The following is a 15212-nucleotide window of genomic DNA, read 5'->3' as shown; positions in this document are numbered from 1 at the left end:
ACGGGCCACTGCTGGGTACACTGACAATGGGATTTGTTCTCCCTCGAGAGCCACAGGTGGAAATATTTCAGCTCCTCTCTGCGTTGCGTTGATGATACAATAGAGAGGGCTGCTTACAGGGCCTGCTAGTGAAAGGCTCAGATAAAGAGGGTTGATAATGAGAGGTAAAGGGATTATATTCCTGCAGAGGCAAGAGACTCCAGGCCGGCACAACAGGGTAATGACAGGAAATGGGATTACTATCTGAATAGCTACTCCCTCTCGTCTCTCTCTCCCGATTCACAACTGCCCTGTGGTCATGACTAGGATTCAGTCACCACCACCAGCCTCCTTAGGCAGAATTCAGTACCTTCCCAAAACAATATGACAAACAAAAAAAAAAGAGAATACTTGAACATACACTGGTTTCTTCAGGTGAATGTGTCTTACACGATGTAATGCGGTGAGGACCTACACTGAGGTCATGAACATCACAAAAGAAAAGTGCCACTTGGGCAAATAAACCAATGTTTCCTTGACCTTTAAGTGATGTAGGACAGGCCAATTTTCATTTTGAGTGTCCACCTGTCAAGCTGGTCGCCTCTTGGTCCATTGTCTCAGTCAATCTGTAGGGTAATTTTCTCCATGTCCTCTCTCGGCAGCAGTTTCCAGATTGTACTTGATGTAAAGTGGACAGCAATTCAACTGGAAATGAGTGAAACCCGGGCCTCTGAATGGCTTCAGCAGAAAATAGCCATAGGGGACAGTTTGGCGTTTTTCCGTTTAGCAAATCTCCAGCTAATTTACTGCATCCTTTCTCCCATCAATCCGCACTGTGTCGGCATACAGTATGGATTTGCTTTGTGTGACAGTGTGTGAGTGCATGTGTGTGAGTTTGTGTGCGAGTGTGGATCTATTCATTGGAGATAATGACATTTTCATGGTGTATTTCATGCAATACATTTCTATATTCTTGTACGTTGGTGTTGTGGATACATCTGTGTGTTGGTGTGATTGTGTGTCTTCTCAGTGTTATCCTATCACATTGTGAAGGTCTTAAGGATGACCCACTTGAAGGTATGGATCCAGACAATGATATGGCTCTCTGTGAGGAAAGGACATCTTTAACGATTGGAAATTTCACTCATCATAAAATCAATGAGTGTTATGGAGTACTCCGAGAGTTTCTTCCAGCAGCTCTGACAGTCTTGTGATTGGCGGACACTGCAAGGACTAAATTCGCACCTGTGAATGTATGGCTCAGCCACTGGCCCTGTCACTGTCATACTCACAGTAAAGGGCAAGCTGATAGCTAATCGAAAATCCTTTGGGCTGGTCGCCCTCTGGGCAGCGCTGAATGCCTCTGTTGTTCCACTGGCATTGCTCTAACAAGAAGAAAAAACAGAAGGAATTATCACTTAGCGTGACTCAGAGAGGCATCCCAATGACACAGCTCTGTTAGTGGAGCTAAAACGCCTCCATCATTAGAACTGTGGGGCCATCTTGCCAAATGGGCTTTTAAATTGCTCGCTAGTAGCATCATGGAAACAGAGGTTAGCCAGTATGTCTCTCTCTCTCTCTTTGTCTCCCTCTCTCTCTCTCGCTCTCGCTCTCTCTCGCTCTCTCTCTCTCTTCCTCGTTCTCTCTCGCTATCCCTTTCTCCCCCCCCTCTCTCTCTCTCTCCCTCTCGCTCTCTCTCTCTCTCTCTCTCTCTCTCTCTCTCTCTCTATCTATATCTGTCTTTCTTTCATTAGCTCTCTCTTTCTTTCTACCTCTCTTTCTTTCATTATCTCTCCCTCTCTCTCTCTTTCTTTCATTATCTCTCTCTCTTTCTTTCATTATCTCGCTCTCTCTCTCTTTCTCTCTCTTCCTCATTCTCTCTCTCTCCCTTTTCCCTTTGCCCTGCGGGTGGACAGCGTTGGCATTATTCAAAACTTTATGGCTGCCAGATGGGGGAAACAAATGGAGGATGAGTTGATGCCCGGATAAATGTCCCTTTGCATGACATGGTGCATCAAGTAACAATAGATGGGGTCTGTTGTCCTTTTGAGTTCACTGTTCATTGGTATCAAATAAAATGAAATCTAACAAAATAAAATTGTATTTATCACATGTGCCCTTAAAGTAAAAACATTTTTTTTAAATTACAGTAACCTGTCTACGATACTGGTTCCCAATTGGGAATCAACCCTCCCACGTTCAGCTGAAATGGTGGCGCATGGAACGCAAAAATATTCTTAAAAATATTTAACCTCCACACATTAACAAGTCCAATAGCTCAAATGAAAGATAAACACCTTGTTCATCTAGCCAGCAAGTCAGATTTCTAAAATGTTTTACGGCGAAAACATAGCACATATATATGTAAAACCACCACCAGACACAGCTCATTTCAATAGCCAAAACATGCAATCAACAAACGCAGGATTAAAAAATAAATCGCTCACTAACCTTTTGAAAATCTTCATCAGATGACAGTAATATGACATGTTACACAGTACATATTTTTTTTTTTCAATAATATGCCATTTATATCCATAAATGTCCATTTACAGTGAGTTCACGTTCAGAAATTACTCAAAAATGCCCGCAGGAAATCTATGTAGCGCGGCAAGATAACGTAAATAGACATCATAAACTTTGACTAAATATACATGTTCTACATATAGTTAGAAAGATACACTGCTTCTTTATGCAACCGCTGTGTTAGATTTATTTTTAACGTTACAGAAATCGCACACTATTCCATATGCTGAGACAGCGCTCAGTTCCAAGCTACATTTCCACGTAATGTTGGAGTCAACAGAAACACAGATTTAAGCATAAATATTCCCTTAACTTCGATGGTCTTCGTTCAGAATGTTCTGGAAGGCTTCATACTTACCCAATACATCGTTTGGTTTCAAGTCTTGCGTCTTTGTATTAGCTACTGCTAATAACATCAGCTGAAATGCACCCAAAACGTCCTCTGGTCCGGAAAAGTTGCGCATCAAAACTTCAAAATTACATATTATATGTCGACTAAACAGGTCAAACTAAGTGCAGAAGCAAGCTTTATGATGTTTTAGACACGCAAAACAAACTTCAATTCAATCGGCCATCGTCTGCCCTTCTCTTGAGTGCTGGAACAAAGGAATGGCTGGGACCAATTCGCGCCCATACGCACAGCCTATTCTCTCGTGGCACGCACTAATTTCACTCCCATAGGGTCAATTCTCGCGGGATTTGAACGATTCAAAGCTCTAATGAAAGAGGACATCTAGCGGAAGAGATAGAAAGAATCATAACTGGTTGGGAAGGGTGGGGGCCATGACGTCAAAGTTGCTCCAACTTTCATGGCCACAAAAACTAGTTTGGAAGAATGCCTGCCCTGTGAGTTCTGCTATACTTACAGACATAATTCCAACGGTTTTAGAATCTTTAGAGTGTTTTCTATCCAATAATAATGTTTATTTGCATATATTAGCAATTTTTGACAGATTTTTTTTCCAGTTTACTAGGGGTACCCAATCTCTCCAAAGAGATGTCTGCCATATCCTTAACAGGTTTTAAAGAGCAACAGTAAAATAACAATAGCGAGGCTATATGCAGGGGGTACCGGTTCAGAGTCAGTAATTGAGGTAATATGAAGTGAATATGCATAGATAATAAACATAGAGTAGCAGCAGCGTAAAAGGGGGGGGGGGGGGGGGATAGTCTGGGTAGCCATTTGATTAGCTATTCAGGAGTCTTATAGGTTAGAAGCTGTTATTAAGTATTTTGGACCTAGACTTGACGCTCCGGTACCACTTGTCTTGCGGTAGCAGAGAGAACAGTCTATGGCTAAGGTGGTGCAACCACTGCATGCTCTCAATGGTGCAGCTGTAGACATTTTTGAGGATCTCAGGACCCATGCCAAATCTTTTCAGTCTTCTGAGGGGGAATAGGCTTTGTCGTGCCCTCTTCACGACTGTCTCTGTGTGTTTGGACAATGATAGTTTGTTGGTGATGTGGACACCAAGGAAATGAAACACTCAACCTGCTCCACTACAGCCCAGTCGAGGAGAATGGGGGCGTGCTCAGTCCTCCTTTTCCTGTAGCCCACAATCATTTATTTTGCCTTGATCACGTTGAGGGAGAGGTTGTTGTCCTGGCACCACACGGCCAAGCCTCCGACCTCCCTATAGGCTGTCTCATCAATGTTGGTGATCAGGCCTACCACTGCTGTGTCAAACTTAATGAGGGTGTTGGAGTCGTGCCTGGCTGTGCAGTCATGAGTGAACAGAGAGTATAGGAGGGGACTGAGCATGTACCCTTGTGGGGCCCCCATGCTGAGGATCAGCGTGGCAGATGTGTTGTCAGAGTAAGTGTAAGTCAGAGTAAGTCCGGGGAGGTCCAATTGTTTCTGACATTCAGGTATTTGTTTAATGTATCCCCTGACATTGTCTAACCTACTCATTCATGAGATGAGAGTAGTAGAACAGTGGGTCTGCTCAGCACTAATTCTGCCTGAGAGATGAAACAAACTCAGCTTAGGGTCTAAACAAAATGAAAACAGGATTTGTTGAAAGCCTTCAGCCAGCTTACGATTTTAATAAATGCATACATATTGAAATAAACAAATGCCCTCTTAATTAAATACCTCATTAAATGCTTAGGTGGTTTGGCATCAGGTTCCTTAGATAAGCAGCACTATTAGACTGGATGAGAAGGAGGAGACAGTGAGATGAGGTGGTGGAGGCAGGGCGTAAGGGTAAGTGGGAGACGATGAGGCTAACAGGCATAGTTAGAGAGTGAGAGAGGGGGGTTTAGCCAGTTGATAGGGGAGAAGCCGAGGGAAAAGAATCAAGACGTAAGTGAGCTCTAATGAACCTTTAACAGGTCTGAGATTGGGTTGCACTCCACAATCCCAGTACGATCTGGTTCTGTTTGAATCATGGGTTGTGTGGCTGAGTGCCGCCTGGAGCCAGTCTGCCATGCACATGCACAACCAGTTCAGTTAGTATGCAAAGCGACCTGTTGAAGTCATAAACGTGTGCTGCATGGCCCACAGCCCTCTCACAGGCTCTCTGAAATTGACTGCTTCAAGTGTCTTCTGTAATTAATATTATCCTCCCCAATCACATGACAAGGCATATAAGCAGTCTGGTGTATGTTAGAATGGTTCCTCTCTTCTCCATCCCAAACATTTGCAAAAACTTCACACAATGGTGAGCTGAAACCAATGAAACTTTGAAAATGTTGATAAACTGGTTAAATGAAATGCAAATATTTGATTCAAATGATATGACGGTTACGTAGAACCAAAGAGGAGATAAACCATCAACTACCACCTAGAGATATTTTCAGATAGAAAATTAAAACTATTTTTGTGAACTACTGTAAGTGTCACGTTTACTCCATCTCCGGCGTTCGAGGTCACCAGGCTGCTCATTATTACGCACACCTGCGCACCAGCGCCTCATCAGACTCACCTGCCTGATTACCTTCCCTACATATGTCACTCCCTTTGGTTCCTTCCCTAGGCGTTATTGTTTCTGTTCCAGTGGTCATGTCTGTACGCTACCGGTGTTTCTTGTTTTGGTCTATGTTCATTTAGTTATTGAATACACTTCCTGATCTTGCTTCCCGACTCCCAGTATACACGTTACAGTAAGAGAAAAGACTAGCTACACGAGTATACATTCAAAAGGGAAAAGAAGGAGGAGAGCATCTAGAAAGAATTGGACAAAGATTGGACTTTGCTGCGAAGACATCCTTGTCCCCACGGACAGGGAGAGTGGGGCTGTTAAGGATTCATGGTGGAACCTGTCCCATTTGTCTGGCAATAATGACTCCAATGTCCTTCGGTGACATGTCTTCCTCCTCCTCCCTCCCTCCTCCTTCTCTTCCTCCTCCTCCTTCTCCTCCTACTGCTCCTCCACCACCACCTCTTATCCTCCTCTCGCCATTGTCCTCCTCCTTCTCCTCCTCCCCCACCACCTCTTATCCACCTCTCGTTGTTGTCCTCCTCCTTCTGCTCCTTAACCAGCACCTCTTATCCTCCTCTCGTCGTTGTCCTCCTCCTTCTCCTCCATCTGCTCCTCCACCACCACCTCTTATCCTCCTCTCGTTGTTGTCCTCCTCCTTCTCCTCCTTCTGCTCCTTCACCACCACCTCTTATCCTCCTCTCGCCATTGTCCTCCTCCTTCTCCTCCTCCTCCACCACCTCTTATCCTCCTCTCGCCATTGTCATCCTCCTTCTCCTCCTCCTCCACCACCTCTTATCCTCCTCTTACTGTTGTCCTTCTCCTCCTTCTGCTCCTCCACCACCTCTTATCCTCCTTTCGTTGTTGTCCTCCTCCTTCTGCTCCTCTACCATCACCTCTTATCCTCCTCTCACCGTTGTCCTCCTCCTCCACCACCGCCTTTTATCCTCCTCTCGTTGTTGTCCTCCTCCTTCTCCTCCTCCACCATCACCTCTTATCCTCCTCTCGCCATTGTCCTCCTCCTCCTCCACCATCACTTCTTATCCTCCTCTCGCCATTGTCCTCCTCCTTCTCCTCCTCCTCCACCACCACCTCTTATCCTCCTCTTGTCGTTGTCCTCCTCCTCCACCACCGCCTCTTATCCTCCTCTCGTCGTTGTCCTCCTACTGCTCCTCCACCACCACCTCTTATCCGCCTCTCGCCATTGTCCTCCTCCTTCTCCTCCTCCTCCACCACCACCTCTTATCCTCCTCTCATCGTTGTTCTCCTCCTCCACCACCACCTCTTATCCTCCTCTCGCCATTGTCCTCCTCCTTCTCCTCCTCCTCCACCACCACCTCTTATCCTCCTCTCATCGTTGTCCTCCTCCTCCACCACCACCTCTTATCCTCCTCTCGTCGTTTTCCTCCTCCTCCACCACCTCTTATCCTCCTCTCATCGTTGTCCTTCTCCTCCTACTGCTCCTCCACCACCTCTTATCCTCCTCGTCGTTGTGCTCCTCCTCCTCCTACTGCTCCTCCAACACCACCTCTTATCCTCCTCTTGCCGTTGTCCTCCTCCTCCACCACCACCTCTTATCCTCCTCTCGTCGTTGTCCTCCTCCTTCTCCTCCTACTGCTCCTCCACCACCACCTCTTATCCTCCTCTCGTCATTGTCCTCCTCCTTCTCCTCATCCTTCTCTAAGCTTTCACCTAGCCTAGACTATTTACATTGTTATTTGGTAAATATTTTCGTAACTCTTTCTTGAACTGCATTGTTGGTTAAAGGACTTGTATTCGGCTCATGTGACAAATAAAGTTTGATTTGAACCTGAGTCTGCTTTATGGCATTGGCCACCACAATGGCTGAATTTAGGAGAGAATGTTATTTTATAGCATTGGAGATAAAATTTACCCTCTTGATCATGTCTCCATTTTCAATATCTTCGATAATGTGAGTGGCAAACAGAATAGAACTTGCTGAAAAGCCTGTTATCATCTTAGGACGTTTGCAAAACAACACTTAACCCAGACAGACCATAGGTCTCTCCAGATAACTTGGACATGCAATCATTTTCATATAACAGACATCCTTCTTTATTTTCTTGGACTGACTCAAAAGCTTTCATTTCCTTATGCACTGCAGGTCACCAAGGTCTTCTTATAGCCCACTCTCAGAAAACCTATTGTTTCCTCGATAGACAGTTTATGGAAATTCGTGCACTTTACCATCCCAATCCTGTACTTTGTCCCCCCCACACAATAAAAAGGCCTGTTATGTTTAGGAGCTGAGGAGTGTAAAGTATATTGTGTAGCTATGCTGCGTCTGTCCCTCTCAATCACTCCACCGAGCTCCTTCATAGTTTTCCCTCTCTCTCTCCACTGTTCCGTAGCTCCACAGGGATTTGCCTCGTAAATCACCAATGTACTTTAGGTAAAACATCACTCAGCGAGAGACGGGACGCTCTAAAAGCCTTCGAACAATTGGGTAATAACAGTAGATCCTCAACAACCAATTAATGGTTTCATGTCGATCGTCATTAGTGTCTGTATTTTATTATCACTTAGCAAAATATGGCTCGAGGGTAAAATGGAGAGCAAGCCAGGCAGTCTCTTTTTCTTTATAAAAGTGCTACTTTGTTTCATTCACAGCCGTTTCACTTTCACCTTGAAATGGGGGGTCTGGGAGACTGGTGTTGTATTTGAAATCATTTAAAACTCGACAGACCTGCCAGAATTGATGTCCTCGACGACATAGAGACAAAGCATTGCATAAACATAAGTGCAGGGAAAGACGTTGGTGCTGGAGATTGAGATTCGTGACCTAGCCGCCTTCAGTGGTGAGATTTGTCTTGGTTCGGTCATTTAATGTGACAGGCATTTGGGCGGTGTGTATGTGTACCTGACGGTGTGTGTACACATTTGTGTGGAAATAAATGTGTTCTGGAATCCAGGGGTAGTGTGGGGGTTGAAATTGACATTTGATACAGAATGTACCTTTCCACACTGGCAATCTCTAACGGCTAGGAATGCATAGCACAAAACAATCGTATACTGATCTTGCGTGCAAATCTACAAATCTCTCAGAAAATAGTTGAACGCATGCAAATCAACTAAAACAAATCTGTTGGGTTACAGCCATCCTGAATCTACACTTTACCTGCCAAGAGTTTAAGAGGATGAGTTTTTAAATGAGTCGCCAGAAAGAATATATTTAGAAAAGGATAAAGTGTTGGTCTATAAATAGACCAGCCATTATGGCTTGGCCACCATTGTGCATCTGAGGTAGTGGCAGGAGAAATAGGGCAGCATGCACATTTGAGTTTAGCAGGAACACTTCTTATGGTTTTCCTCCACATGTTCAGGCCCAGGGACAGCTGCGGTGAGAAACCACCTCTGCAGCCGCTCCCTCAACCTATTCAGCACCACGGACAGTGATCATTGACACGCACTCCTGCAGCAGTTCCCAGAACACGTGCAGGACCATGGACAGTTCCTAATCACACTCCTCAAACCACTCAGCAATCAAGAGGCTGCACAGTGGAGTCATCAGCTTGACAGGGATATAAGGCTTTCCTAGGTCTTTTGAGTTTGATCTGTTTTTCAAAATCTGGATTAGAGTACACATGCTCGGTACACCACGTATTTATAGCAACTATGTAATGCCCCATGCTTGCCTTCTAATGGAATTACAATAACTTTCAAAACAATATTTCAACATTTTAGCTATTGTACAGGGATCTATTTTATTTGGTTCCGGTTTATACATTTCCACAGAAAATTCCAGGACAAATGTATGGGCCAAAAACCACAAGCAATGGACATTAGACTGGTGGAAATCTGTCTTGGGCAGTGGTTTACAGAAGGTAAATAATAAAATAATGACAATAATAAGCCCACACACCATGCATCAGGCTTATGCCCCCCCTATCTCTTCCTAAGAAGGACATTTATAATCGCCACTAACCCAATGTCATGTGTAATAACAAGTGCAAATGAGTTCTCTAGAAATCAAAATCAAATGTATTTAAATAGCCCTTCTTACATCAGCTGATATCTCAAAGTGCTGTACAGAAACCCCAGCCTAAAACCCCAAACAGCAAGTAAATGCAGGTGTAGAAGCACGGTGGCTAGGAAAACTCCCTAGAAAGGCCAGAACCTAGGAAGAAACCTAGAGAGGAACCAGGCTGTGAGGGGTGGCCAGTCCTCTTCTGGCTGTGCCAGGTGGAGATTATAACAGAACATGGCCAAGATGTTCAAATGTTCATAGATGACCAGCAGGGTCAAAGAATAAGAAAAACTGCAGGTTTGGAATGAATTATGGAATGTAGCTGCCATGGTCCCAGTGTACTGCTGGTGTGATTTCTAAAGGTCTGGGGGCGGAGAAGAAAAAAAAGACAAAAGGGAATAAGAGAGGGAGTTTTTTAATAAAGAGAAAATCATTTCCATGGCTTGAATTCGACAAGACAATTGCATTACATCTAGATTTTTCTCAATAAATACCCACCTGCACGTAATCCACACGATCCACACATCCTACGAGTGAGTTTAGAGATGGGGGAGGTGGCACCATTGGACGATTAGCCACTCGTTTTCTTCTCTTTATAATATAATATAATGCATGTTAAGGATTTGAACGTTATATTTACATACACAATGTGCTAGATGATTCATAATACAGTATGCACAAGCTGAACAGACATAATTTTTTTCGTGTAAACTATAAGCCTAATGATCTGGCCTACGCTGTTCATTTTTTTCAGAGAGAACTGTTTAAAAAAAATAAAAAATTACCATTTTGCTTTCTGTCCGTCTCTCCCTGTTTAACCTGCTGCAATCCAATCAGCTTGTGGCGCTTTGGTCAAGGATCTGTCTTTCAACGTCACCCGTTGGGCTGAGCTGCCAGATGTTCAGTGAAAAATAAAAAAACCTTCCCTCCACCACCTCCTCTCAATCACTACAAAACGTGTCTGTTTGTCCTCTTTGTCCTCATGGAGCCTGGTCGAGATGTGACATATTCAACATTAATCTGGGACAACTCGAATTAGTATGATATGTTGCGTTTGGTATGGTTACATAAGACAGGTGGTCACTTAAAGCGAAAACTAAAATAGGGTGGTTGGTCAGGCTGGTTGGTTGGGCATATAAAGCAAACATCTAGCAACCCAAATGTTGTGAGTTCGAATCTCATCGTGGACAACTTTGGAGTTTGAGCAACTTTTCAACTACTTACTACCTTTTTAGCTACTTTGCAATTACAGCACTTAGCATGCTAGCTAACCCTAACCCTAACCTTAACCCTTTAACCTAACACCTAAACTTAACCTTAACCCCTAACTTCTAGCCTAGCAAACGTTAGCCAGCTAGCTAAATTTAGCCAGCTAGCCACCTAGCTAAAATTCACAACATTATTGTACATTTGGCAAATTTGTAACATATTGTACATTTGGCAAATTCGTAACATTTAATATGATTTGTAATTCGCAACATATCATACGAAATGGTACTTAGTATATACCGTAAGAAACGTAACATATCATACCAAATTAATTGTCTCAGATTTACATACAGAATAATAGGAAATTGTTCCGAGACCAGGTTGCTCATGAGGTCACCCTGTCAGTAGCATTTTCACAACAACAACAACCTTCCATGACATTTGTGGTCAGTAATTCTCCACAACAATATAGCCGGCCCTACTGACAGTGGATAAACAAATGTTTGCCAGGTTTTCAGCAGAGCCTAAAGCATTGTAAACGAGAATAGTCTATCTAAGCGAAGGGCAACACCTGCTGTTCACCAATCTTCTCTGCTGTCTTGTTCCCTGGCCTGCTAGCAGGAAACACGGTGTTGTGGGCTGAGGTGCGGACAATCCTCAGAGAGTGTCAGGTAGCATCAGTGTCTGTTCAGGCATGGGTTCTGCTGTAGCATGGCTGGGCCTGATATGGCTGTGTAAATTTGACCACGGTTTAGACACGGGCACTGGGGAGGTTGTCTGTCTCACTTCAAGGCTGAAATGTTTTGTTTATGCCCTACTGTGCTTCTGCCACTGTTGACCATGCTGTTTAATTGGCTCCCTGCTTTATCAGAGGGACAGATTGGAACAAGGATACTTCAGCTCTGACAACATTGAATCTTTGAGGTGAAGGATTACTATGCACACACACACACACACACACGCACGCACGCACACACACAGCGTTATACAATTTTGCCAGTTACCAGTAGCCCTTGATTTCAGGATGTCAGAAAATGAACATGATTCTGCTGTTCTCCCCTTTCTCATCTGCTGCAGTATGCTCTGGTTGCTGATAAATCTAAGAACTGGCTAAGGGGAGAAATAAACTTTATGTAATGCCCCAGGCAGCATTCTGAGGTCTTTATCTATCTCATTAATTCCTGTTGCATTTAAATTATAGACTTCTGACATGTCTTTACCCTCTGCATCGCTGAGCTGATCCTGAGCGGTGTAGTCAGGGAATTCTCCAGCAGATGTGTACATTTCTAGAACACCTTGTGGCAGCGTTGCACATCAGAATCACCTTTATTCGCAAAGTACATTTACACATACCTGGAATTTGCCTTGGTGAGAAGGTGCTGCCAGCAATAGACAATATACAAACAGAATACAGACACAAGCCCACATAGACATCATACAGAATATTGAATATCAGAACAGTAACCATAAAACATAAAACTCTAGAGTATAGACTCATTACAGTGGGAATGCACAATTTACAAAGGGGGCACATCTATGTATCCAGGGGAAGGGATTCTGCTGTGACAAAAATATACAGTGCTGTGTGGAGGTGTACCTAGTGCCAATGTAGTATAGTGCAGATTAGTGTTTGAGGCAGTCACTTAATCCCCATGAGCCCGATGGCGGGTTGATGAGGAATACAGCATGAGGGAAGAAACTGTTCAGGTGGTTTTTGGTCAGATTGGCTGAAAGATGGGGTGTCTGGGGTGAGCAGGGTCGGCGATGACCTTTCCTACACGTTTCTTTGTCCTGTAGATGTGCAGGTCCTTGAAGGAGGCGGGTGATAGCCGATGACCTTCTCCGCAGACCAGACGATGCACTGCAGTTTGCCCTTGCAGCGGGCAGACGCAGACCCAAACCACACGGTGGTAGAAGAGGTGAGGATCAACTGGCTCTGTAGAACCGAACCAGAATTGTTGGAGTTTGAGTTTCTTCAGCAGGCGCAGATAGTACATCCTCTGCCGAGCCTTCTCGGTGACCGCCGTGATGTTGTCCTCCCACTTGAGGGCGTGGGAGATGATGGTCTCCTGGAATTTGAATGACTTGGCCCTGCTGACGGCGGAGCCATTAATCTCTAGGGGGAGAGATGGTGGGGGTAATCTCCTGTAGTCAACCTCCATCTCCAGGATTTTGACTGTGTTTAGATCTAGGTTGTGGCGACTGCACCAGTCAACCTCTCCACGGTACTTGGTGAGACACCGTCACAGATGAGACCTACCGGGGGGGGGGGGGGGGGGGGGGGGGGTCATCAGAAAACTAGAGTAGTTTGACATTGAGTCGCTGGAGGCGCAGTCATTGGTGTAGAGTGAGTAGAGGAGGGCGAGAGCACGCAACCCTGCGGCGCCCCCATACTGAGAGATGGGGAGTGAAAGATGTTTTCCCACTTAATGTGCTGTGTCCTGTTGGTTAGGAAGTCAGTGATCCACCTGCAGGTAGTCAGATACGTTCAGCTGGTTGAGTTTGTGCTGTAGCAGGTCCTGAATGATTGTGTTGAAGGCAGAGCTAAAGTCCACAAACAATATCCTCACGCATGTCCTTGGGTTGTCGAGGTGTTGGTGGATGTAGGGAAGGCCCATGTTGACGGCACTGTCCACAGACCTAGGGGGAGGGAGGAGGGGGGTGGAAGAGAGGAGGGGAGGGAAGGAGGGGGGGTGGGGGAAGTGAGGCAATGAGGGAGGGTGGCAGGGGAGAGAGTAGTCAGGAGGGGGGTTGGGATAGGAAGTAGATGGTTTTAAGTTTGATGTTGTATTAGTCGTATGAATGGGATACACATGGTATACACCGTCCAATGAAATGCTTACTTGCAGGTTCCTTCTCGACAATGCAACAACAAAAATAAATAATAAAAGATAAGAATAGGAACATAAAGTAAATGGCTCAGCAGAATAGAATACATATTTTAGCATTTGGATAATACAAGATGGGATGGGGGCAGGGTGGAGGGGAGTTGTCAGCTAAGGGGCTAGATGGTAGAAGGCCCTTTCTGTTTCAAAACAACAGTAGAACTAGTCCAGCTGGTTTGGTAGTGGGGGGTCGCCTGGTGCCTGAGGGGTCTTTTATTTGTTGGAGAACCTTCCAGTCAGACGAACAGTTGTTGGTGGCGAATTGTTTTTCTAGCTGCTCTTTGTAACGGCTTTTGAATTTGACCTTACTCTCACACCACAGGATATTAGTTATGTGTTCTCACCCTGATCATAAATGTTATGTCATGGCCCAATACTGTAAATGGAAAGAAATGTTTATACTGCATTTAATTTTCTATGTTTGACTGTTCTGGATTATGGTGAAGGTAATACTTCTACCTCTCGGTGACCCAGTAAACGCAGCAAATTATATATTGAACCCACCTTCATGTACAGACTACCTCAACTAGTATATATAGACAACCCCCTGTATATCGCCTCGCTATTGTTATCCTTATTGTGTTACTTTTTATTATTACTTTTTATTTTAGCCTACTTGGTAAATATGTTCTTCTTCTTAAACTACACAGTTGGTTAAGGGCTTGTAAAGTAAAGCATTTCACGGCAAAGTCTGCACTTGTTGTATCTGGCGCATGTGACAAATAAAGTTTGATTTGATTTTGACTTGATGTGGCGCTCCAATCGAACAAGGGAGAGAAGGTCTGAAGGCACCGCTACTGAGTCAGGTGCATTCTAAGGCCGGCCTAAATAAGGCAGACACAGCTTGTTAGTAGGCTCATAAGGATCCCCGATAAGTATCTTCAGAGAAAATCGAGGCTAGCTATTCTTGATTTGAGAATATGCACATCCGTATTTGCCATGTGCTTTCTCTCTATGCTGCAGTTGTATTTCCACAGTCCACAGAGCAGGACAGTGTCTGCCTTACTCGGCTTTGCCCCTTTAATGCGGCCGGTCCATGACGGGCGGAGGAGGGGTGTGCGCCAGAATGAACCCGACACTGACGAGGAACAATCATTGGGCTCTTTGTTGACTGCCTGCCTCGCCCTACAGAACTCGGTAATGTATTATGCAAACGAGATGTGGCGAAACCTCCTAATACGCGTCCAATGCCCTGGATGTCATTGTCCATCTCAGTCATTGGTTAGAAGAATGGGCTTTTAGAGGGCGAGGAGGAGACAAAAGAGGGAACGGGGCTGCGAATTTGACAGGAAATGATTTACGGGACATAGAGAGCACTCAGGGCCTTGTCGGATGTTGTGTAACGCACTTAAATCCCTTGTCAAACACTCATTCATTTGGTGGGCAAACAGCCCCTAAAAACGCACTGAAACATAACCGAACATGTTTTAATGTTGCTGCCGTTTTGCTGCTGTTAGCTTTTACCCATCTGACCTGTTTATTATTTAGTGGCGATATACACTTTTTTGGGACAAATGCAGTCCGTACACAAGAGTGAATCAAAACAATAGTTTAATAAGGGAAAGATAATAACCTACCAAATGTCAAAAGACGTTGGCATTCAACACTTGCAATGGGAGCTCTGTTTGTGTTTACATCATGTCTGCTAGACATCTATTGAGACCAAAGGATTGTCTGGAGCCAAACTAAAGTTCAAAGTGGAAC

This window comes from Oncorhynchus mykiss, chromosome 26 (genome assembly GCF_013265735.2).
Source record: "Oncorhynchus mykiss isolate Arlee chromosome 26, USDA_OmykA_1.1, whole genome shotgun sequence".
Classification (NCBI taxonomy): Eukaryota; Metazoa; Chordata; class Actinopteri; order Salmoniformes; family Salmonidae; genus Oncorhynchus; species Oncorhynchus mykiss.
The sequence above is the reverse complement of the archived record's forward strand: the minus strand, read 5'-3'. Positions refer to the sequence as shown.